Here is a 26,132-nt window from a genome sequence, read left to right as displayed (position 1 = left end):
TTTGCGATGACCTAGAGGGGTGGGATAGGGAGGGTGGGAGGGAGGCTCAAGAGGGAGGGAATATGGGGACATAGGTATGCATAGGGCTGATTCACTTTGGTGTACAACAGAAACTAACACAGTATTGTGAAGCAATTATACTCCAATAAAATTCTATTAAAAAAAAAAAAGTAACCATCACACCTGCTTTTCCAGCATGGAGTAGTTGAGGTAGAGATCAGTGGGAAGAAGCAGGAGACTGGAATTCCAGCTCTTACTTTGCTGTTTCCACACTTGGCAATTCTATGATAGTTTTTTGTCCCCATCTGGACTTCAGTCTCTCCCATTCCAAGCTAGAGATATTGCCCTAATTTTCTTACAAACCACCAATCACTCTTTCAAAGACCTGGAACTTATCATGATAAAAAACAAGTCTCCCCTTTTTTTTTTTTTTTTTTTCCTGAGAAACACAATTTTATAGGCATTCTCTTGTCACAGCAGCCACATTTGCAAAGTTTTAAGGACCTCAATTGTAGTAGTCCTATAGAAATGGATTAGATGGTGATATCCAACTTTGTCTTGTAACTAGAATAAAATTCCCATGTTCTACCAAGAAACCTTCTCCCCACTCCTGGGGTGAGAACTGCTCCACATAATAATATTTTTAATTTTATCTCTCCTGACACTAAAATTTGACCAGCCTATTACTGTGTTTCTCAATGAAAGATCAAAGGGGATTGGGGGGAATAGCTTCTGTAATTTATACATCATGTTCCATGTATCTATTGCTGTTCAATACAAACAAAATCTCGGCTGATAAGGACGCTCAGAAGATAGAACATGCGTTGGAAGATGCTTAAAATATGCTGAGAAACAAGTGCACCCATGGTAATTAATAAAGCATATCATTGAATAAAACAGGTAATTAGCCATGATTATGGAAATATAAACAGAACCTAATGAGCAGGACTTTTCACTACTAGCTCTTGGTCGCAGACAGTAAACATTTGGCATATTGCTATCCTGCCCCTGTGCATAATTGCTCAGTTGATTTTGGCCTGGCTGACTGGGTAGTAGTCAAGATGTCCAAACAGTCGAGGGCAGTCACAGTGCTGAAGTTTTTGTATTCAGTACCATTTCCACTGAGCCAAAGACAACATGAGTATGAATTGGAAGTGTTCTATGTTATCAAACCAAGCTTCTTACAAGAATTCCCTTCATCTGATTTCTGTGTTCCAGCAGTTTCCATAATTCCATAGAAACAACCCTTCATCCCACACTTTCCATTACTACAGGAATGGAAAAGAGGCTGAGTTCCTCAGCTGCAGTCTGCCTTCCACACCCATCGGTCATTCGGGATAGTGTTTCCAGTGACCACCATGTTGCCAAAGCCAGTAGATACATTTTCCTCCTTATCCGTCTTCTTTAGTAATTGTTACTCTGTTTACCACCCCCTCTGTTCTGCGATGCCCCTCTCTCCTGGTTTTCCTTCTGTCCTTGTGGTTACACCTTCACCATTTCCTTTGCCCACTTTCCTTCTTCTGCCCACTTGAAACCGGACTTCATTGTGATCAGCCACACTTCCCCCCATGAATAATCACTAGGAAAGCTCATACCAGCGACAATTATACTGAAGCTGTAGCTTCCTCTACATTCTTACTGGCAATGCCTTTGCCCCAGCTCTTGTCACTTGCCTCCTGCATTATTTCAATGCCTTCCTAATTTTTCTCCCTCCTCCCAATTTGACATCACCCCTTCAATTTGTTCTGTACCAGTATTTCTAAATTGCATATTTGATCCCATTTGTTCCTTGTTCTCTGTCCTCCAGACTTCTCTTTACAAAGTTATCTTGAGTATAGGCAATTAGGGTAGATATAACTCCTTGGGGCTAAGTGATTTCAGAGGCTGGGGCAATAGAGGTGAGCAGAGACTGCTGTCGCAAACATAGGCTTGCTTCTTGGGGAAAAGCCATGAAGGAAGGAGGACTCTCCCAGGATCTCCCAGGATCTCCCAGGAGCAGGAGTTTTGCCCTGAACTGTGGTTGCCAGAATGCATTCTGATCATTAATAAACTGTTTTCTTTTCAAGTTTCATTCTGGCTTAAGGACGGTATATGGACAAGCATTACAAGTAGAGAGAATCAGTAATCCCCTGACTCAGGGATACTCAGGAAGTCTCTGGTCTATATTTTCATTTCCCCACCAGCCTGTCATAGTGCCTGCTTCATTAAAATTTGATTAATATGACATAAAACCCAAGGTAGCAGAAATCTAGATAGGAGTTTAATTCTGTCTTACATAAACAACATCCAAAGGTAAGCTGCCCAGGACTGCTGGGATGCTCCCTGGTCCTCAGACACAGGCTTCTTCCAGCTTCCTGCTCCATCACCATCAACACACTACTTCCACCACCTGACCTCATGATGCAACCTGACTGCTTGAGCACCAGCCTTCGTGTCTGTGTTCCAGCCAATAGGAAAGGACATAAAAGTTCAGACTACCTTCCATTAAGGACACTTTTAAGAAGTTGCACAGACAACTCTCTTTGGATACCATTGGTCAAAGCTCAGTGTCATGGCCACCATAGCTACGAGAGAGACTGGCAGATGTAATCTTTCTTTAGGGCAGTCATGGTCTCAGCTAATGAATAGGTATTCCATTATTAAGGAAAGGACGAATTCACTTATGGGAAAGCTATCAATTTTTGCTGCAACATCTGAAAGCCGTTTGTTGGAGATGCAGACCTTTTGTTCTGAAAGATTTTCAGCAACAGACCCAACTCTGTCTGTTAGGTACCATCTTGATTCCTCAGCAGGCATTGGTTTATCATTTCCCTTCCAATATGACATCAAGATCAAGGGGATGTTAAGACCAGAGCAAAGGTTACCACTAGGAGACAGAGGGGTTCAAAAACCAGAAGGAATAAGACATCAAATAAATACCATCCACTTAACACTGGCTTGTCCAAAAAGTGCCTTCAGTTTTTAAATAAAAATAAAAGACACATTTTAAATTTTCACCAAGAACTTTATTGAACAACGTATCCACCATTTTGTTCCACTACCTTCTGCCGTTTTTCAGGCAACTTCGTAACTCTATCTTCCCAAAACTTTTTATCTTTTTGAGCAAAGAATGTTCCAGGTGCCTTTTACAGTCTTCCAGGGAATTGAAAACTTTTCCATGAAGAGAATTTTCTAAAGACTGAAATAAATGGAAATCCGAAGGTGCAATGTCTGATGAATATGGGGGACGAATCAGAACTTCCCAGCCAAGCTGTAACCATTTTTGCCTGGTCATCAAAGAAACATGTGGTCTTACATTATCCTGATGAAAGACTATGCGTTTTCTGTTGACTAATTGTTTTATTTTATTATTTTTTTTTGCGGTACGCAGGCCTCTCACTGTTGTGGCCTCTCCCGTTGCGGAGCACAGGCTCCGGATGCGCAGGCTCAGCGGCCATGGCTCAGGGGCCCAGCCGCTCCGCGGCATGTGGGATCTTCCCGGACCGGGGCACGAACCCGTGTCCCCTGCATCGGCAGACAGACTCTCAACCACTGTCTTTCTCTTTGTGACTTACTTCACGTAGTGTGATAATCTCTAGTTGCATCCATGTTGCTACAAATGGCATTATTTCGTTCTTTTTTATGGCTGAGTAGTATTCCATTGTGTATATAGACCATATATCTTCTTTATCCATTCATCTGTAGATAGACATTTAGGTTGTTTCCATATCTTGGCTACTGTGAGTAGTGGTGCTATGAACATAGGGGAGTATTTATCTTTTTGAATTATAGTTTTGTGTGGATATATGCCCAGAAGTGGGATTGCTGGATCATATGGTGGCTCTATTTTTAGTTTTCTGAGGAACCGCCATGCTGTTTTCCATAGTGGCTGTACCAACTTACATTCCCACCAACAGTGTAGGAGGGTTCCCTTTTCTCCACATCCTCTCCAGCATTTGTTATTTGTAGCATTTTTAATGATGGCCATTCTCACCAGTGTGAGGTGGTACCTCATTGTAGTTTTGATTTGCATTTCTCTAATAATTAGTGATGTTGCGCATCTTTTCATGTGCCTGTTGGCCATTTGTATTTCTTCTTGGAGAATGTCTACTTGGGTCTCGTGCCCATTTTTCGATTGGATTGTTTGTTTTTTTGTTGTTGAATTGTATGAGCTATTTATATATTTTGGAAATTAAGCCCTTGTCTGTTGCATCATTTGCAAATATTTTCTCCCATTCTGTAGGTTTTCTTTCTGGTTTTTTTGATGGTTTTTCCTTTGCTATGCAAAAACTTATAAGTTTGATTAGGTCCCATTTATTTATTTTTATTTTTATTTCTATTACCTTGGGAGACTGACCTAAGAAAACATTGGTACAATTTATGTCAGAAAATGTTTTGCCTATGATCTCCTCTAGGTGTCATGTCTTATGTTTAAGTCTTTTAGCCATTTTGAGTTTATTCTTGTGTATGGTGAGAGGGTGTGTTCTAACTTCATTGATTTACGTGTGGCTGTCCAGCTTTCCCAACACCACTCGCTGAGGAGACTGTCTTTTCCACATTGTATATTCTTGCCTCCTTTGTTAAAGATTAATTGACCATAGGCGCCTGGGTTTAATTTTCTGGGTTCTCTGTTCTGTTCCATTGATCCATATGTCTGTTTTTGTGCCAGTACCGTGCTGTTTTGGCTACTGTAGCTTTGTAGTATTGTCTGAAGTCTGGGAGGGTTATGCCTCCTGCTTTGCTCTTTTTCCTCAGGATTGCTTTAGTAATTCCAGGTCTTTTATGGTTCTACATAAATTTTAGGATTATTTGTTCTAGTTCTGTGAAAAATATCATGGATAATTTGATAGGGATCACATTAAATCTGTAGATTGCTTTGGGTAGTATGACCATTTTAACAATATTAATTCTCAGGAAAACTTTCTTGAACTAAATGAGTGAATGACCCAAACGGATTTGATAAATTTTGCAGAAAACGATTAAGAACATCATTGTAGAGAGTTTGTGAAAGTCCTCAGTCAAGTTTGGGGGAAAGTAGTGAAATGAGCAGGAGAGTTTGGGGGGTGGGGCGTGGCAGTGGGAGGAAGAGCTGATTAGCATATTTGATGCTGGCAAATATTTGGCAAAATAGTGATTATTTTTCAAACAACCTCGGGAGTTGGACATTTTTTGTTGTTTTTGAATTGGGGGTTTTTAAGTTCTTATTTGGTGCTTTATCAATTATGATGGGATAAAAATGTAAACTGGAATTGATTGAATTACATGGACTCTTATGATACACATGAAGAATTGAAAGACCCATAAGCTCTTGGCAACTTCCCCCAAGACAGATTGTTTTTCCCTTGAATTAAGCAGATCTAAATGTTTGTAAAATTCTCAAGAAAATATGGTGACCACATGAATAAAGTCAGTAACAGCTTTCTTTTTATAGGTTGTGCCACTCTGTTAACGAGGTATTTATAGTATCAGTACCATCATTCCAGATTCGTCACAGAACATTTAATATCCACCTGGACATTGCATCATGTAACCATTGGAATGTGTAAATACTTCTCACCAGCATTACCAATAGCTCATACTGGACCGATACCATGTAATTCTCTTTTCTTTTTCTTCATTTTATAAGAAAGTCATATATATTTGTCATCAGATGTACTTTTTTTCTCTCTCATGTACACCTCATCCCAACTTTATATTAGCCTACTGTGCCTTACTAATCATTATAACAAAGAGAGAATCTCAATTAACGATTCAGGTATGCAAGGAATAGAATTTTATTTTTTTAGATATTGCCTTAATTACTATTTCAAATCTCCTTTCCACAAGGATAGAAGTAACTTACTCTCCACCAGTTTAGGGTCTTCCCTCTTTCCCCAGGGTTGCTGCTAAATTCTAAGGATGAGAATGAAACAGTGCCAAGGCCATGAGAGGAAGTTCATCTGCTCCCCACTTTCCTCCTGTCCATGTAGCAGGTGCTCTGGGTGCCTCCTCCATAACTTCCAGGCTTCTCTAGGAAGAGCAGTTCCAGTTAGTGAAGGGCTATCCTCCTGAGAAGGATGCAATGTGAACTTTCAACAGCTTGATGAGAGCAGTAGCCAGAGAAGAGAACTTGTGCAAAGCACCTAGGGGCCCCGCAGGCTAACAGTCTGTTAAGGTCACTGCTGTGTCGGCCCCTGTTCCTACCTGTAAAGCTTCTTCTGATGTGTAGCTTTCCTGTGTCTGTACCACTTCGAGGTGCGGGGGAATTCTTCTGGACTGTGGTGAACCTAATGGGGTTGCCAAGACCCAGTTTGCTGGGGCGACCATATGGTCATCTCTTTTCTAGAATCTTGCTGCCATAACAGAACTCTGTCTGGCAAAGCTGGGGACCCTTGCCTCTTGGTCCCGAAACCCTATCTGGGGAAAGTGTCCTCCCCTCTCCAGGGGGCAGGCTAGAGAGTTAGAGGTCATCCAGGTCAAAGAAATGAACCTGCATCTTAGCTTTCATGGCATGCCTTTGACCTTTCTCATGCAGGCCTGGAATTCTTTCTAATTTCAGGAGCAAAAAAACTTGCTCTACCTGAATACATTTTCTCCTGAATTTATTCTCTGTACCATGAGGCTTTTCTACTCCGTCATTGTCTTGGCCAGTGCTGTTCAACAGAAATATAATTTGAGTTGCATATGTAATTTTCTAGTAGCTATATTTTTTAAAGGAAATGGGTAGAATTAATATTAAGAGTATATTTTACTTAACCCAATAAAATATTATCATTTCAACATGTAATCAGTTTTAAAAATTAGTGATGAAGTATTTTACATCCCTTTTTTTGTACTAAGTCTTTGAAATCCAAAGTGTAGTGTGTACCTACAGCACACAGCCTGGCCACATTTCAGGCACTCAGTAGCCACTTAAGGCCAATGGCTGCCATATTGGTCAACACAAGTTTATGCCATGAGTGTTCCTTGCTATTCCTTCATTGTCTGACTTTTGGAATGCAAATTCCAGAAACACCACCTTTTTATCTGCTTTTCTCCTAGTCCATTTATTCCCTGAGGCAGTGAACCCAGAATAGACAACTTCCCAAATGGGAAACATGGTTATGGGATAAAAGGAAACACTTGGAGAGGGATGTGGGAACAAAGATTAGTAATTCATAGATGTTACCCTGCCATTGTTTATTGATAAATTATTCATGATTTATTTATAATAAACATAGCATTTAGTATTTATTATATTTTACTATATTTTATTATTACATTAATATAATACATATCGCTATATATTAACTAATAAACATTTATTATAAATGCTGTCCTACTATTATATGTTGAATGCCTACTGTGTACACTTCATAAACCTTATTTCTAGTACGTTCAACAACCCTACACAGAAGGTATATTCAAATTTATCAACTGAAGACACAGGCTTATAGATGTTAAGTAACTTGCTCATGGTCAGGGTTGACAGAGCCAGGATTTCAAACCCAAATCATTCTGGGGGCCCCCAAATCCTTTGCCCCTTCCACTGAGCCATACCAACTTCTTTCTATTCTTGCTTGAACTAGTATTGTTTGTTTCTCCCTGTACATCATGGCTTTATCAGAGCATGTAGGAAGGACTGCCTTTTGCCCCTTCATAACTTGGGTTGAATTAGCTCTCAGAGTCAACCGACGGAGGAGGCCAGCGAGGCCATGGAGCAGCTCTTGGAGGGGCTGGTCCAACCAGTGATTGACCTGGCCTTTGCTGCCATCTCAGGGTGGGGCCAGTGCCACTTCTCATGTCAAGAGAACCTTTATTTCTGATAAATGACGGTGGTTGGGATTGAAAAATTCATGCCCAGCCTTTGGCAGTGAGCTACAGGTTCACTCCCTCAAACTGACTGCCTGCAGTTCACAGGGACAATTGGATGTGAGTACTGGGTTCTCAGCCATCACTTGGGGCATAATAGAGACCTGACTTGGGGTTTTAATCCTGGCTTAATCTTTTCTATAATAATTTTCATTCTGTATCTGAAGACAGCTCTTTCTTTCTATTCTGCTCTGTGCTACACAGATCTAATTTTCTTATTTCCTTTTGTAGAGAGTGCAGTCCACCAAGTTCAAAGGGCTGCTTGAATTACCTACCTCAGTTTTGTTTGACTCTTAGGTTGGTTTCCGGCATTTGGATTTGATTTTCTCCTTCTTATCAACAATCCTGGGTTAGATCACTTTTGCACTTACCTACGACTATATAAATGATTATTTATACATCTGTCTTACTCATTTTTAACAACTTAAGGGAAGAGATCTTGTCTTATCAACTTTGTTTTCCTCTTTTCAGTACATTCATATAACATTTACTTGTCAAGTACCTCCCAGGGACAGCCCACAGAAGATACAAAGAAGGACACAATTTGGTCCTTACTCCAAGGAGCTTAGAGCAGTGTTTCTAAAAATAGAATGGTAATCAATGTTATAGGAAAAAGAGATTCCTTGGGCAAATAAATTTGAAAAACACTGTGTTACACTAACCCCACCTCCACCCCTGAACGCTGCAGAACTTCTCAGAGCCTTTAATATGCCGAAGTGTACCATGAATCCCCACAAGGGAGGAGATTGATTCATATGTAGTGTTTCCTGAAATGTTGTGACCATGGAGCTATTTTATGTAGTGTAATCTCATGGGACAAGTATTTTGTGAAACATGCTTTAGGGGATGGTGGCTTAGAGGCTAGGGGAGGGGAGAGACATGGAAAAGTAGTTGAAAAAATGTCAGCTAACAATTATGGAGTTCTTACTCTGGACCAAGCTCAATGCAGATGCTGAGAAGAGGGACCCCTCCTGAGGGAGGCAAAGAAGATATCCTGAGGAGGGGGCTCTTAAGCTGCCGACTGAAAGATTGGACAAAGAATTATGTAGAGATCTTTAAGGATATTTGTTGAGAGAAATGAGTAAAAAAGATAGATCTACCTTCAATTGATATATACTATAATTAGACATTTTAGTGAGTTTTTTGTTGCTGTTGTTTATATGTTAAGGATCCAATTTGTAAATAACTCAGTGGAATTGTGGGAGGCTGAATAATGGCCCCCAAGATGTCCATGTCCTAATTCCCGGGACCTATGTTATCTTATATGGCAAAAGGGACTTTGCAGGTGTGGTTAAGTTAAGGATCTTGGGATGGGGAGATTGGCCTGGATTATCTAGGTCAGCCCAGTGTAACCAGTGTAAGAGGGAGGCAGGAGATCAGAGAGACAAAAGACAATGTGACCCTAAAAGCAGGGAAAGATTTTAGTGAGGCTGTACCACTGGCTTTGAAGATGGAGGAAGGAGGACGGACACCAAGGGTGCAGGCAGTCTCAAGCTGCAGAGGACAAGGAAGTAAATTCTCCTCTGGAGCCTCCAGAAGGAACACAGTCCTGGGGACCTCTTTTAGACTTCTGACCTCCAGCACAGGAAGATAGTAAATTGGTGGTGTTTTCTCGCCACCACGTTTGTGGTGTTTTGCTACAGCAGTTGCGTAGCAACAGCAAACTAAGGCAGGAATATATTTTTTCTTTGTTTTTAGAACCACACTCTTAAAAATAATTGGCACCTCCAAACATAGCTTTTGTTTGTGTGGGTTAGAGCTACTGATATTTGCCATATTAGAAATTCAAACTAAGATTGTGTGAAATAATGATTGCTGTACTTAAAATAGCAATAATGAGCTTAGGACATGTTAACCAAAAATGCATACTTTTATGAAAAATAACTGTATTTTCCAAGAAAAATTAGAACAGTGGAACTATTTTATATTTTTGCAATTTTTTAAAATGACCAGCTTAAAGGAAGACAGGTGGGTTCTCCTAACTGCTGCATTCAGTCTATGATAGTATCATATGTCGTATAGCCTCTGGAAAACTCCACTGTATACTCATGAGAGAATAAGAATGAAAGGGCAAATATATCTTAGTGTCATCAGGATTTTGACCTCACAGACCCCCAGCAAGACTCTTCAGGGGTCTCCAATCCATGCTGTGAATATCCCTGATACAGAGGGATTCTGTGATCCAGGCTCCCTGTGCTAGGTGGGCAGTCTGACTTAATCCCCACAACAGCTCTATATGGTAGATACTAATATTAACCCATTTTACAGGTGAGGATGCTGAGATTTGGAAAAGGTCAATAACTTGTCTCAAGCTCCATAGTGGTAGAGCCAGAATTCAAACCCAGGTAGCCTGACTCCACAGCCTGCGATGTTCCCTACACGTCTCCCCTGTCCCCAGCTATCCTGACCTGTTGTCAGTGGGTATCATTAACCCACATGCACAGGGTTCCCTCCTTTCTGCCTTTTCCTCTTCCAGATTAGACCACATGCCAAGCACTTCGGCCCTCCCATCACATTTTAATCTGGATATCCACTTTTAAACTATTAACAAATTGTAGGATCATAAAGCTGGAAGGCAATTCAAAATCCTTCCCCCTCATTGTACCTGTGGAGAGACTGTGGCCCAGAGGATAAATGTCACTTGCACGTGATCGCATGACACAGGTAGTGATTGGCAGAACCAGAATCGGAACTCAGCTGTCCTGACTGTTGAATAGTGATTCTTCCACGATACTGTGTTACACTGGATCCCATAATTCAAACAAGGATTTTTAAATATAATAGAAAAATAGCAACTGTCCTCACACAGCATTTCTATGCTATGTCAATGTCTCTCAAGGAATGGTTGAAATTGTGAACGTCTTGAGGTCAAGAAACGAAGGAGACACCTTTGATCTCTTGCAGGGGTGATGTCCAACTCCATTACAAAAGTGACCTCACCCCGGAAACCCACTTAACAAATATTTATGGGATGAATAAGTAAATGAATCATGCCATCTCCTCATGCCACCTCTGCCTGTTTTTGTAAAGTCCCTTCTGCAGAAACATGGATGATTTTCACCTCCACTGATCAAGGCCAGCTAGGAGTTTCTCACAGGCGAAGAGAGCCATTGGGATGCCAGGCGGGAAAGCAGCTTCCTGATTTGCCTTTTGTTTTCCTTTCAAATTCCTGCTCAAGACCAAGGCCTATACCGTCCCTGCCAGAAAAGAGGGAGGGGAACTTTTTTTTTTTTTTATAAGGAGAAGAAAAAGAATAAGAAGATAAAGTGCCTTTGTAATAGCTCTGTTTTATCTACGGCTTCCTCTGGAAGCCACCCATCCCTTCCCTTTAGATTGTAATAACTGGACCCTTTTTTAGTTTTTCTTATCAAGGGGGAAATAAGAAAAGAATTGCCTTTTCAAAGCCTTCAGAAGTCATCAGACTGCATCTCTGGAAGGGGGGAAATGTTCAGACATTCAGGGAGTCAGGCCCAAGGAAGGTTTCCTCCTAGTTACGGCACACCTGCTCCCCAGGAAGGCTCTGAGTCCTGTGTCTGGGGACGGGGGGTTTACTGATTCAGCTGTTTGCTTTGGGAAAATAGCTTACACTGTAAATACTCCAAGGTATTGTGCCTGGTGTACAAAAATCTTGGTTCCAGAGCAAATACATAAATCTGACCCTGACAGGGGGGGAGCTTAGTGGGCCACATGTTCGAAAATGTTCAGTGTTTTCTTTATAAAAGTAGATTGCCTTGGCCTGTGGACTTAGGGGATCCTATTTGCTTTTATCATTTCAAATCCACAGGCTCTCAGAAGAATTGAAAGCAAGCAGGTTACACCAGGTGCTTTGAGGACAATGAAAAAACGGCTGCGGAACCTAAAAAGCATTAGTCATTTGGGGAATTTCTTCCTCTTTTTCAAACGAGACATGGTGGAATTAGATGCTCAGAGCAGTTATTACTATTTAGCTGGACCAGGTGGTTTCTTGGTCAGTATCTGTAATGGACCAAGTTCAGTGGGTGTTGTCAAAAATCTGGTTTGTTTCATGAAAAAGGAGATAGCCAAGCAGATGGCCAGAGTTCTCCCCAACCCCTCCGCCAAAAAAAAAAAAAAAAATCAGTGAAGTTGTTGAATTCTAATAAAACCTCTCTCACCAGCTTTTCCACATTTGTAGTTACAATCTTCATTGGAGATGCAGGTGAAAGTAAGGCTTCTTGGTCCCAAGAAAGAGTCCAAAGCAAAATTAGTGCTGAAATCAGTCAACCGTAAACCAAGGACCCAACAAATTACTCAAAACATTTGCTATTCTGACAGTTTGGTTCATTATAGCCACCTCCCTTTGTTCCTTTAATTTCTTCCCCCTCCAAAAAGAATGGTGGAAATTTATGGCTAGGAGAAATAACTGATTACTGCTGGCAAGTTAACTGAAGGGGCCAACTGTTCCAGACGGCAAGAATCACAAGGCTGGGGAGCCATTCACCAGGAAAGACTGATGTGCCAAAGGGCAGAGCAATGGTCCCTCCATTGTGTGATGAAGAGTTTCGTGTTTGGTTCCACATTCCTAAAGGCAGCCTGGTGTGCAACAGGCTGAGGCATGGGGAGAGCATGAGGAAGCAGGGTATACGCTTCACACGCAAGCTCAGGGTCAGCCTCCAGGAGACAAAGGTTTCCTGTTCACTTTTGTTAGAGTGGTCGAGACCTTTTGCGCAATTGTCAAGACAGGACAAGCCAAATGGCTGTTTTGCCATTTTCACATGAAATCTGAATGACCCCAGGCCTCATTCGACTTTAGGAATGAGGTCACAGAGACCCCTGGGCCACCCACACACATGTCCCAAAGTGTTTCTAGGGAGCCCGGGGGGGCTCCCATGTGCTTAAGCCAACTTTAACGGGACGCTGCTGCTACAGGCAACTGCTGTTGCGTTGCCAGAATGTTTCAGCCATCTCCTAACAGATAACAGAATCTGAGCCACCACTGTCTCACGGTTCCAGACGCTATCGTCGATGTATATGAGGCCAAGGCAGAGATGGGTTCCACGCGGAAGTGGGAGAATGTTCTGTCTCACATTTTGCCACGTCAATACCATATGTGACTGCGTTCCCAGACCCCGCTTGAAAACAACTGCAACTTTTCCATGTAGTACTCCTCGAGGCTTAGAATCCTCATGGGACTCGGGAACAGACCCTGCCTTGCTTTGATTGTCCCCCTCCTGCTCACAAAACTTCCTTCTTAGTGAATGCTTTTGCTGACAGAGTCTATCCATTCATCAAATGATACACCAGGAAGACCCTGACCTCTAAGTCAATAAAACCCAACCAGACCTTGAACCTCAATGAAGATCAATGCATTACACACGGTAGATCCAAGCAAGAGCTCAACTAAAAGGGGTCCAGTTTGTATGGGTGGCCCTCTCCCTGACTTTCTCCGTTATTACTGAACCAGTCATTTGACACGTTTATCGTAGGTGTTACTAAGAATGAGAAAGTCATAGAATAAGAAAGTGTTATAAATAGGAGGGAGCCACGAGATGATCTGGTCCAGCCAACTGCGGGAAGGAGAAACCTCAAACCTTATGTCTTCTGCGTGGTCATAGTAACAATAGCAACTGTAATCACTAACAGGCATCGATTGTTTTAGAATTTATGAAGCATTTTACATACATTATTCCATTTAAGTAATAAACTGAACCCAATCCTCTGGACCCCAAGTTGTTAAATAGCAGTGAAATGAAACTTTCTGTTTCTAAGTAGGGAAGCTTTAAAAAAATCTTAATAAAAATAGCTCCAAAAGCAATTTGAACATCAAAGAGCTTTTTATGAAACAGCATTTTGAAGAGTTAAGTGTAAATGAATCAGAAACATATGGATTAAATTTTCTTTAAAATAAACAAGGGTTTAAAAATTAAGAGGCAAAGTAGTTTGAAAACACATCTGACTTAATCCGAAGTGTCTGACCACAGAAAGGGACTAGGGCTTTGTAAACCAAGGAAGTGAAAAATGATAATCTTGTTACTGGAGTTCTTGTCCTAGATTCTAGCCAGAGAAAAACTCTATAAACCTTAACTCCTAAATGAGTGGAGACCTATACATTATTTTGAAATTTCCCTTTAAGTTATGAAATTATTGTATTAATACCAGATGACTACAATCATGAATTAAGCTATCCACAGATTGATAATGCCATAGAGCTTCTGTTTTTCTTACATGATTTTAACTCTTCTATGGAATTGCTTTTAGGAACAGTATGCTCAGTTTTCAAAGATTTTTTCCAGGTTTATTTCTCTCTCTCTCTCTCTCTCTCTCTCTCTCTCTCAACATGCAAATATTTATTTTGAGACATCTCGTTATTTTTTTCCTTCCAAGATTAGTAGGCAGTCCACAGAGTATGAAATTTTTCTTCCCAATGTATTCATCAAAAGTTTTGATTGTTGACTGAGTCAGATAGTTTAAGATATGCAACTTTAAAAATCTACCTGGTTTGGGGAGCCATCGTTGTTTTCCAATTATATAAGAACCCTGGGTTCAAGCCAGTAACCAAAGCTGACAGCGTTTTGGTTTGCACAGACGATTTCCTCTTGTCCTGAGAAATTTTTGCCTAACAGTCCTTTATTTACCTTTAGTGGACATTGTAGCCTGGCATGTTTTGCAAATATTCCTTATCTTAAGAGATCAATTTTCCTCTCTCCAGCAGCAAACCTCAGGTTTCAGCTGCAAAGATTCTTTTCCCCTCCTCTGGTGGTGAGATCCTCAAAGCAGTTACTCCTTTTGGTCAAGCTCTAGCTGCCACGCAATAAGTACTGCTTGGCAGAGGCACAGACAGTACTTAACAGATTTCTAGGAAAAGTTTTAGGCAATGTCTGGGTGTCTTCAGTAAAATTGGGTTGAGACAGGGCGTTTCATAGTACCAATTATCCTCTGCCCATCCGTGTCATCCATCCTTAACTGGGTTCTAGAAACCAGAGCGGCCTGAGGCAACTTGTCAAAATTTGTCTTCAGCATTCTTTCAGCTTCTCATATATTATTATTGCCCACAGACTTGGGGCTTTCATGGGTTAGACTGGAAAACCTTGTACTTGAAGTCACACAGACATGGGTTCAAGAACCATATTTACGAATCTGTTGTGGATTCAGTAAAATTTTGCTCCGTAAAACATGGCATTTTTAAATTTTCCAAGTCATTCCTCTTTATCTTGAGTGTACTGGATTTAAGATGTTCTGTCATCTTGGATTCGCTTGGACGTTCCCTATTTTGGGTGCTATACATTTGAATGTCACCTTCGTTGCACTCAGAAGGGGCTGTATTCTTGTCTTAGGACTTGACCTTCATCTGTACAGACATGCCGAGCCTTTCTCCCCCATGCCTACATCTTTGCCCTCATGCTTCGTCTCCCCCTCACTGGTCTTAATCCCTGCTATCAAAAAGCCTACCCATCCTTCAGGCCCACCTTTCCCAGAATCTCTTCCATGAAGTGCTTGCTCAGAAGTGATGTCTTCCTCCCTTCAATTCCTGTGCCCCAGCTGTCCCCTCCCCACGCGGTGCCACTGATTGTCAAGACTTGGTCTACATCCATCTGATCTCCTCTTCTCATCCTGCTGTGTCCAGTGTAAGAGCCACCAGCCATGTGCAGCATCTTCATTTTAAGTAATTAAACTTAATACAATTTAAAATTCAGTTCCTTGGTTATAGTGGCCACATTTCAATGCTCAAGACCCACATGTGACTGGGAGCTATCCCATCTGACAGTGCAGTTAGGGAACATTTCCATCACTCCAGAAAGTTCTATTGAACCACACCATTCTAGACTCTATAAGAAGTAGGGCAGCATCTTTCTGCTCTCTGCTGCAAACGCTCCCCCATGATCTGCTATCCCTGCCGCAGTGCCTGGCACATGAGATTGACAGCTGCCAACTTCCTGTCTTCCATGGGGCCAATTCCGGACATTTTACAGAGCAATGACAGTAAAATCTTATCATTTTAAGTGTCCCGTACTATACTGAGCACTTGATAAGGTAGGTGTTAGTAGTTTCATTTTACAACTGAAAGAATTAAGTGAAGTGATCTGCTCAGGTCATGGGGGCAGTAGGTGATGAAGCCAGGATTTGAACCCGGGCCTTTCTGACTCTAGTGCCTTTGGGATTAACCACCATGCTCTGGAACAGGATTTCTCAACCTCAGCAGTATTGACAATACTGACTATTTGGGGTCAGATAATTCTTTGTTGTGATGCTGTCCTGAGCATTGTAGGATGTTTAGCAGTATCCCTGGCCTCTACCCGTTAGATGCCAGTAGTATAACCCACCTACCACCCACCCCCATTGTGACAACCGTATATATCTCCAGACACTGCCAAACGTCCCCCTGGGGGCGACTTCATCCCCCATTCAGACCCAGTTAATGTTGGTCATATAGGTGAAGAGATGCCTCTCAAAATGCTGACTTCTTGCTTTCAGGAAGTGAGAAGCAAGTTGACACCTCTTCTCTAGAGAAACCAAAAAAAATCATCATTTTAATCTTCTGTGTAGTCCACCAGGCCAACTCCCCATCTGGGAAATGTTCTGCGCTGCTTCCTTTCATGTTCAGGAGAGATAGAGCCTTGGGTCACTGACAGCCCAGATGCTCTGCAGCGCCCCATGACTCTCGGTAACACCCACGGACCCTGTTCCACAAGGCTGGCCAGCCAGCTTTTCCTTGAGAACACCTGGTTTAGGCAAACAGTCTCTCGGCAAACAGCACCTCTGTGGGAGGGGGGCGGAATGGGGTTGAAGAGACGTGGGAAGAGAGAAGAAAGATCTAATATCTGGCAGACCTCACATGAAAGAAAACTGTTCTGAGTTTTTGAGAGGATGCAGGACCTAGCCGATGGCTCTAAAACCAGAAGAAGAGAAAACAAGCTGCCTGGGAATGAGATTTCAGTCTTTATAAGAAATCACAACATGAATAAGGCAAATAAGATGTTTTAAAAAGCCACAGGATCTTCTTCCTAAGACCGCTGTGTGCCTGCTGCAGATTCAGCCCTGTCACAACATCCGACTTTCCCGGCTTCTCCTTTGTTTGGTTGTGTCCTAAGTATGGTGACTGCAAACACCCACTAAGAAAGGCATTTGTTTTTCGGAGGTTATATCTAAGGCAGCAGGTCCCTACTAGTCCTGTGAGAAATGCCACAGATAAGAAGTGGGTCCTACAAGCTGGAGAAATGCTGACTTCTCTTTTCGCCCTTCTGGGGTTCCCAACGTACACTAGCATATAGAGGCTCTGAGAAGGTCTGCAGCAAAGAAATGTAGATCGCAAGCAAAGAAACCTTCTCTGGCTAACTCAAGCAAAAGGGGATCATACCTACCCTACAAGCCCTTAGGAAGAAGCGAGACAGGAGAGACAGCTGGTATGAAAGCAGTTTTAAACGTTGAGGGTAGAAGTACAAATATCTGGTAGAACTCAATAAGGCTGCTTTCTACAAGGAAGCAAGAAAACTGAATTATGGAACCATTTAGTTCACAACAAACTTCCCAGGCTCAAAATTTTAAAGAAAAGATTTCTCTCCAGGAGCATGTAAAGCTTTATTCTTTCAAAAAATAATCTGTTTGAAGAGTTTTATTTTAGGTTCAGAATTTCAAATGTTCTCCGCATCTCTTTCTTAGGCGTCCAACTCCTGACTCTAATTAAGGATATTATACTCAGCTCTTAATGAGCAGTAAAATCCAGAGCATAAGCAGTTATAGTTTATGAATAATGATCATCGTTAGGCTAAAGCATTAAAGGCAGAACCTGTCCTGGAGCTGTTTCCTCCTCTTCCCTCCCCACTTCCTAGCTCTCTATCAAGATTTCCAGGAGAGACATCGTGGGGAGGGGCAGGGGGTAGTGTCAGAGAGGCAACCTGCCTCACCCAGGTCACAGGGCTGGTAGATGGCAAAGCCATCTGCCCTGGTGTACCAGAAAGTCTTCACTGTTACCCATGCCACCTCTCAATATAATGGCAGTAGTCACAGCAACAACAAGAACTAAAGTAGCTTAGTACCAAGCCTCACTAGAAGTGCTTTTTCGACAACCATTATTAACATTTGATACACATCACTCCAGACATCTTCCTAGGTGCTTATACTGGTAAAAGAATGGGTGGGGACCTCCCTGGTGGTCCAGTGGTAAAGAATCCGCCTTACACAAACAAAGAAACAACCAGACGTGATGCATCCCCTGACAGAATAACAACATACCACCTATAAAGTATTCTTGCCACAAAATCTAATCGGAATCTGTTCAAGTCTCTGGCTCCAACTATCAATTTGCAAGAAGTATAGAGGGCAGAAGAATATGTTAAAGACACCATGGGGACATAACCAGCAAAATCCAGACTGTGCAAAGCCCTACAAAATAAATGACCCAGTTTCTTCAAATAAATTCCAAGGAAATTGAAAAAACAGTTGGAAAGGGAAACCTATAGATTAAAAGAGATAAGTGATATAACCATTGGACTTCATTGACCTTACTTAGATGTGATTTTTTAGAAAGTGTAAAATAAATAATTTTTGTAAAACAAACCAATTAAACCTTTGGGGAAATGTGAACATTGATTGGATGTCTGATGATATTAAAGAATAACGGAGTTTTTTTTTTAAAAAAAAGAATCTGTCTTACAATGCAGGGGACGGGGGTTCGATCCTTGGTCAGGGAGCTAAGATCCCGCATGCCGCGGGGCAACTAAGCCCACACACCTCAACTGCTGAGCTCGTGCACCTCAACCAGAGAGCCTTCGTGACGCAAACTACAGAGCCCACGCGCTCTGGAACCCACGTGCCACAACTACAGAGCCCAAGTGCCCTGGAGCCTGCGTGCCACAACTAGAGAGAGAAAACCCACACACCACAACTAGAGAGAAGCCCGCTCCCCGCGACGGAAGATCCCGCATGCCTGAACGAGGACCCGATGCAGTCAAAAATAAATAAATAATCTTAAAAAAAAAAAAGAATGGATGAATGGATGGATAGATGGACACTGTATCAGTCACCTATGGCTGCATAACAGTTAACCACACAATAGCAGTGGTATTCAAAAATAAGCATTTATTTCTCATTCAGGCTTCTGTGGGTTAGTTGGGGAAGTTCTTCAACAGCCTGCAGGTCTTTCTGTTGACATTGCTTCTTATGTTTCGTTTTGGTGCCCAGACTGAAGGGACTGTGTCTACAGGGTATGTTTGTCTCATAGTAATGGCAGAAGTACAAAAGAGTCATGCCAAACCGTGCAGACACGTTTCAGGCCTTTGCCTGTATTACTCTACTAACCTCCCATTGGGCAAAGCAAGTCCTATGGCCAAATCCAAAATCAAGGATCAGGCAAGCACACTTTACTTTCCCTGAGGCCAAGGCAAAGGTATGGACATATAACTCTCTTTATAGGGGAGTGAATAATCAGGACCAGTAATTTCAATCTATCACATATGGATGGATGGAGAGACAGTCTGATCATCTGGTAGAATTATACAATTCTATTTTTAAATGAAAGCACTAGGGCTTCCCTGGTGGCTCAGTGGTTGAGAATCTGCCTGCCAATGCAGGGGACATGGGTTTGAGCCCTGGTCTGGGAAGATCCCACATGCCACGGAGCAACTAGGCCTGTGAGCCACAACTACTGAGCCTGTGCATCTGGAGCCTGTGCTCCGCAACAAGAGAGGCCGCGATAGTGAGAGGCCCATGCACTGCGATGAAGAGTGGCCCCCACTTGCCGCAACTAGAGAAAGCCCTCGCACAGAAACGAAGACCCAACACAGCCAAAAATAAATAATAAATAAATAAATTTAAATGAAAGCACTATATTAAATGTTACTTGAACTTAACAGAAGAAAAAGAAACTAAACTAAAGGAATTGCTTCATGTCAAGTAAATGTTTTTTTACCATAGGATATATTTGGGGTTTTTTAAATCTCTTTTAAATTTTTAATAGGTAAGATTATTTGCGAAAAGAAGTGCTTTTTCAAGAATATTGATGCTATAGACCAAATGTTCATGTCCCCCTTAAAATTCATATGTTGAAACCTAATCCCTAATGTGATAGTGTTAGGAGGTAAGGCCTTTAGGAGATGATTAGGTCATGAGGGTGGAGCCTTCATGAATGGAGTTAGTGTCCTCTTAAAAGGTACCCCAGAGAGATCCCTCACCCCTTCCTCCATGTGAGAACATTGAAAAGGAGGCCATCTGTGAACCAGAAAGCAGGTCCTCACCAGACACCAAATCCTCTGGTGCCTTGGTGTTAGACTTTGCAGTCTCCAGAACTGTGAGAAATAAAGTCCTGTTGTTTGTAAGCCACCCAATCTATGGTATTCTGTTAGAGCAGCCCGAACAGACTTTATATATTGATATTTTGTATATCAACTTGGATGAGGAAGATAAACATTTAAAAAATTTTTTCAGTAACCTCTAACTGAAATTTAACATTTCCTTCAATTATGAACATAGGTGACAAACCATACAGTAGAATTGGTTAGTACCTGTGACTTTATAACCTGTAGAAATGGCTGATTTTTTTAATGACATTACAGTTATAGATGTCTTAAAATATTATCTTCACTTATCACAACTTCAAAGTTATGGTAGTTATTATTCCCCTGAATAGCTCTTCCCATTGATAAGTAAAGCAGTATATATATACATATGTATATGTATTTAAATGTAATATTTTGATAACTGTATTTGGATAATACTGTATTTAGAAAGCCTAAGTAATTTACCCAAGGTCAAGGGACTTCTTTGGAGCACAGCAAGGATAGGAAACCAGGTAATCTGGCTCCAGAGTGTGTGCCCTTCACCTACACCTTGTGGCTGCCTTTCTGAGGTTCTGTGAGAGCTCCTCTCTGCCAGATTCCAGTGGTGCCATGGTCTTCCCATAAGTAACTGCAGCTGCTCACCCACACGTCACAAGCAGCCAGGTGTCCTCAGATAAATCCCTCATTGGCTTCCCCTGTACCGTCCTGCTTGTTCTGGCCTTTGCTTCCTCTCAGCTTTCATCTCCTTCCTCTCTCTCTCTCTCTCTCTCTCTCTCTCTCTCTCTCTCTCTCTCTCCTTTTCCACCTCACAGCCTTTGAACTTCCTCTTTCCTCTCAGGCATGCTCATCCTCCCTTCACTTCCTTTTCATTCTATGATCTCAGTTTTCCCATCACCACCTTTCAGAGGTCTTCCATGATTAACTCATCAAGGTAGGCTCTCTCTGTATTTTTTAATGTATTTTGTATATTAATCCTTTTCTCGGTTCTGGGTGTTGCAAATATCATCTCCCAATTTGGGGCTTATCTTTTCACCTTCTTCAGAGAATCATTCAGTGAGCAAAATTCTTAATTTTAATGAGTCAAATTGATCAATCTTTTCCTTGATAGTTGGTGCTTTCTGTTTCTTGTTCAAGAAATCATTCCCCACCTCCAAAGTCATGGAGATATACATTTGTATTTCTTCCTGAACAATTTGAAGTTTTACGTTTCACATTTAAGCCCTTGGTGCATCTGAAATGGACTTTGGTGAAAGTTGGGAAGTAGGGATTCAGTTTCTTTTTTTCTTCCATATGGATAACTAGGTGTCCTAACATCAACCATTGAATGGTCTGATTTTCCCCGCCTGGTTCTACGTGGACCTTTTGTTTCTGAGTTCTGTGAGCCAATCCCTGGACCCATACCACACTGTCTTATTTAACATAGTCTTAATATATGTTATGGCAAGTCTCATTTATTAACTTTTTTTATGGAGTGTTTTACCAGTTCTTCCTTTTCTATGTGAATTTCTAAGTAGCCTGTCAAGTTCCACCAAAAAAAGAAAAAAGGCAACATATGTAAAATTTGGCCACGTACTGGGGCATAAAGCAAGTATCAACAAATTTAAAGCAATTGGTATCATACAGACAATGTCAGTACTTTCTTTATGCCCCAGTACATGGCCAAATTTTATATATGTTGCATGTATGCAAAAAAATAAAAAGTTTGTTCACTTGTTAAGAATAGTATTCTGTATGTGTCCACTAGGTTATTCTTGCTAATTATTTTGTTTAAATCTTCTATATTCTTATTTTTATTTCCTTTATTATTTTTTATTTCCTATCTATCTTTATCAATTATTGGTAAAGAAGCTTTTACTAGCTATCATAAAGGACTTGTTCATTTTTCTCTGTGGTCCCGAAACTCTTGCTTTGGGTATTTTGAAGTTGTTATTGGAAATATAAGTTTAGAATTGTTCTATCTTCCTAATGGATTGCAACTTTTATCAAAATGTAGTGACCCTCTATCTCTAGAAGCATTGTTTCTAGAAATACAGGTACCCATATTTCTTTAGATTAGTACACACCTGTTATATTCTGTTCATCCTTTTATTTTCAATCATTCTGTATTGCTAGATTTTTTGAAATGATATCTAATAACCTTCAATTTCTATTGAAATGTTTAGTTTATTTTCACTTACTTGATTGTGATTCATGCTATAACACTGAATTTACTTCTATAATCTTATTTTAAGCTCTCTGTTGACTTCATTCCATTTCAGACTGGGCAAGACTTTCCTAATTCTATCTCTTCCTCCTGACTAGTTGAGGAATTATATATGTAGTCTTGTTTCTCTTTGTATACATGATGACTTTGTTTCCTAATGTTTGTATTGGTTTTGACTGTGAATGTCACTTTCTTGATTTTCTTTGAGACCTGGGTTTGACATCTGATTGCGTTTCCGCGCCGAGGATTTGAGATTTTTTTCTTCTCCCAGCCACCTTTAGAACTACCTCAAATTACATTTCCGGTTTGAGGTTGTTTGTTGATATCATGGATTCCAACCCCAAACCTGCAAACGCTCTTACCATAGGCTTATAGTAAAGAATTCTAAAGGGATTCTGTGATCTTTTTTCTTCACCCAAAGTCAAGGTAGAGGCAGGTACTGTACCCCCAGTGTTTCTGTCATGGCCAAGGGTTTGGTTTGATTTTTCATTTCACTCACTAAGACTGTTGCCCTTTTGTCTCCTGGCCTTAATGTAAAGCCCCATGAATCTAACCTCTGCTCAGTCCTTTGCTCCTCCTCTTATCCCCTACATGTGACTCATTCAAACCCAGGATTTCAGCGACCAGAGATAACAGTTTACTCGTAAGGCAAATGGCAACTCCAGAGCTACCTGTCCCCTGATGATTCTTGTTTTCTGGTCACTTCTTGCCTCCACACAGTTCCTTACTCTCCTGCACAGAAAGCCATGCATTTCTTAAAATGTCTTGAGTATTTTACTGAGCATTAAAATCATTGTACTTTACTGAGAGGGGCTTCTGCGAACATCTAGTCTACCAAGAGGCTAGAAAGAGAAATCCCTTTCTACTCTCCTCTTTCTCAGTCCCTTATTTATTTCCTTGGTAACACACGATGTATCATTATTCATTTACTTGTTTATTTTCTGTCTTCCTTACTAGAGTATACCATCCATGAAGGTAGCAACCCTATTCTTTTCTCTACCCTTTTATCTTCAGCACCTCGCTGGTATCACTAGGCTCTCACTACATTTCTATTAAATTTATGTGTGAATGAATGAATGAACGAATGAAAGTTCAGCAAGCTCAGTGACGAGTACATAGTGATTAGGAGAAGGCAGGTCCTTGGAGACGGTATTTACTCCTCACCTTATATTTGAGGGGAAGGAGTAGAAGGCCCCACGCAGCTAATGCATTTAGTGGCAACTGGAGGAAACAGAGTCCAGGTAATGCGTAGAATTGCCAAATGGTAGGAACCTGTGGTCCTGCTCTCAAGGTGTCAGACTACCTCAGATTTCAAAATGGAGTGAGGGAAAAGGGTTTTACCGGCAAAGGTTATCTAAAAATACACACTGCCTTTATGCAGTCTACATATTATGAGTTTGATGAGCATGCTGTAAAGCTTTTTCAGTTTATTTTGTCTCATAGACATTTCTAAAGGCTCGGTGCACTGATTTAAGTTAGCGCAGGGCTAGATGCCCCAAGGAAATCGTGTGCGATGTGAGAACAGAGTACTCTCAATACTGTTTACCCTCTGACCATCCTGTTCCCAATTTCTGCTCCAGCAGGTTTTATTTATCTTAAGATTAAAGCAGATTGCCAGTGGACATGTAGTTATTGCTTCACGGTGAAATGCAAACACGTAAGGCAGAGGCATCAGGGGATTCTGCCACCTTTGAAAAATGATTCATTTTTTTGTGGGCTTTGTTTTTCCTTCATGGGAAACCTGATAATATTTTAGAGAATTAAATCCTTCCCTAAGCAAAAATAACCTGTTGAAAGTAAGTTTAAGCCAAGTCTAAGGTAGAAAAGCAAAGTTTGTTGTTTTTTTTTTAAGTTCCTTGAATTTGGAAAGATGACTGGTCATAGTATTGCAATTTTTTAAAAAAGAAATCATAATTGGGTTTCACTGAGTCACAATTTACCCTGAAATTGCATTACGTTAGAGAAATCTAAGACTTGTAAATGCACTTATTAACACATCTGCTCTAGACTCTGTACTGTCATTAATCCATCATAGGACTCCTCCACTGGGCCTCAGAATCCTTCTCAACACAGATCAACAGGAGAAACCTAAATGCCATTTCTGGTTCTCAGTGAATAAAGATATCACCACCATTTGCCATTTTGCCGGGCAAGCTAATGCTAAACTCATCCCTGTAGTGTAGGTTCTGGATTTTATATTGGTTGCCTTATACTTGGCAGTTCAGAGCTTCATCTCAGAAGTTTGGTAATACTTGCTTTCTATGTTTCTTTTTCACAGATAATCTATTTTTCATTTATTCTGCCTCTGTCCTACCATAACTGATTTCCTGCTCTCTCTTTATAATAGTTCAAAGACAAAAATAATATCCTTTACAAGAATAAGGAAATGCCTAACAGCAGAGAAACATGCAGTCAGATAAAAGAAATCGCCTTATTTTCCATAAAATGAACTTAGTGGCTCTGGTCCCTGTTGAACATGCTGGAAGGTGAGAAGCTGTATACAGTGGCTGTGAAAGTTGCGATAGCAACCAGCAAGTGATTTTTCCTCAGTGAAGAGATTTTTCCATCAGATTTCACTTGACCTTGAGCACTGTGTTAGCCATGAATAATTAATGGTACTTATTACAGTAAGGTTCCATTTAACTGACATTATCAGGGAATTAGATGCCTTAAATGAGTGAATTGTCAAGATACTAAGACTTGCTTCCTTTACGGGCTAAAAAAATCTTTATTATAACGATTTCGGTGCATATTTTTCTCAAACGTGTGGCAATATTTTGTGACTTATTGACATTCAAGGAAACATGAACATTTATTTATTCAATACATAGTTATTGAAGCCTTATATGTGCCAGGTACTGTACCAGGTGCACAATAAACAGGAAAGACAGAGTGTCTGTCCTTATAAAGCCTCTGTTCTGGTGAAGAAGAGAGAAAAAGAGGGAATCACACTGACGTGCCAGGATAAGAGAAATAAAGACTGTTGTGAACTTCTTTGAATTAGGTGGCAAAATAGTTGAATTCAGAGTTGGCTGGGTTCTCGAGAACAGTTTGCCTTGCCACTCCGATTGCTGGGTCTTGAGTTCTTGTGATCAATCTTGGTAATGTTTGTAGTTCCTCCCTTAAATTCAGCTAGTTTCTTGCTGCTTGCTACCGCGCCCACTATCTTTCTGTTCCTCAATAATGTGCATAAAGTGACTAAAGGATGGCTGGCACACACACGGTATATTGGTTATCTATTGCCGCAGAATAAATTACCCTGAAACTTACCAGCTTGGAAGAACACACATTTATTATCATACAGTTTCTGTGGGTTAGGAATCCAGCCCACTTAGTGGGATCCTCTTCTTCAGGGTGTCTGACTTGGCTGCCAATCAAAGTGTGAGCCAAAGCTGAGGTCTCATCTGAAGGCAGGATTCATTTCCTCAAGGACTGTTGGACTGAGACCTTCAGTTCTCTGCTGGCTGTTGTCTGGAGGCCACCCCCAGTTCCTCATTACATGAACCTTTCCAAGAAGGCAGCTGGCTTGCTTCATCAAAGCCAGCAAGAGAGCATCTTCCAGCAAAATGGAGGTCACAGTGTTCTGTAACCTAATCACAGAGGTGACATTCCATCACCTTTGCTGTATTCTATTGGTTCCAAGCAAGTCACTAGGTCCCACGCACTCTCAAGGAGAAGAATACCAGGAGGGGGATCAATAGGGACTCCCACAGAGGCTGCTTACCCCACATACCAAACATAACATTGTATTGCTTTCAGAGGCCATAGCAAACATCATTCATCAATCATGGCGTGCTCTCCCACTGAGCCCAGAAAAAGTTTCAAAATCCTACCTAGTGGACGACTCCAAGAGGCCTATTACCAATCAGTTGGTGAGATAAAGCCAACTT

This window comes from Aethalodelphis obliquidens, unplaced genomic scaffold (assembly GCF_003676395.1).
Source record: "Aethalodelphis obliquidens isolate GAN/ISIS:26980383/991018 unplaced genomic scaffold, ASM367639v1 scaffold22, whole genome shotgun sequence".
NCBI classification, from domain to species: Eukaryota; Metazoa; Chordata; class Mammalia; order Artiodactyla; family Delphinidae; genus Aethalodelphis; species Aethalodelphis obliquidens.
The sequence above is the reverse complement of the archived record's forward strand: the minus strand, read 5'-3'. Positions refer to the sequence as shown.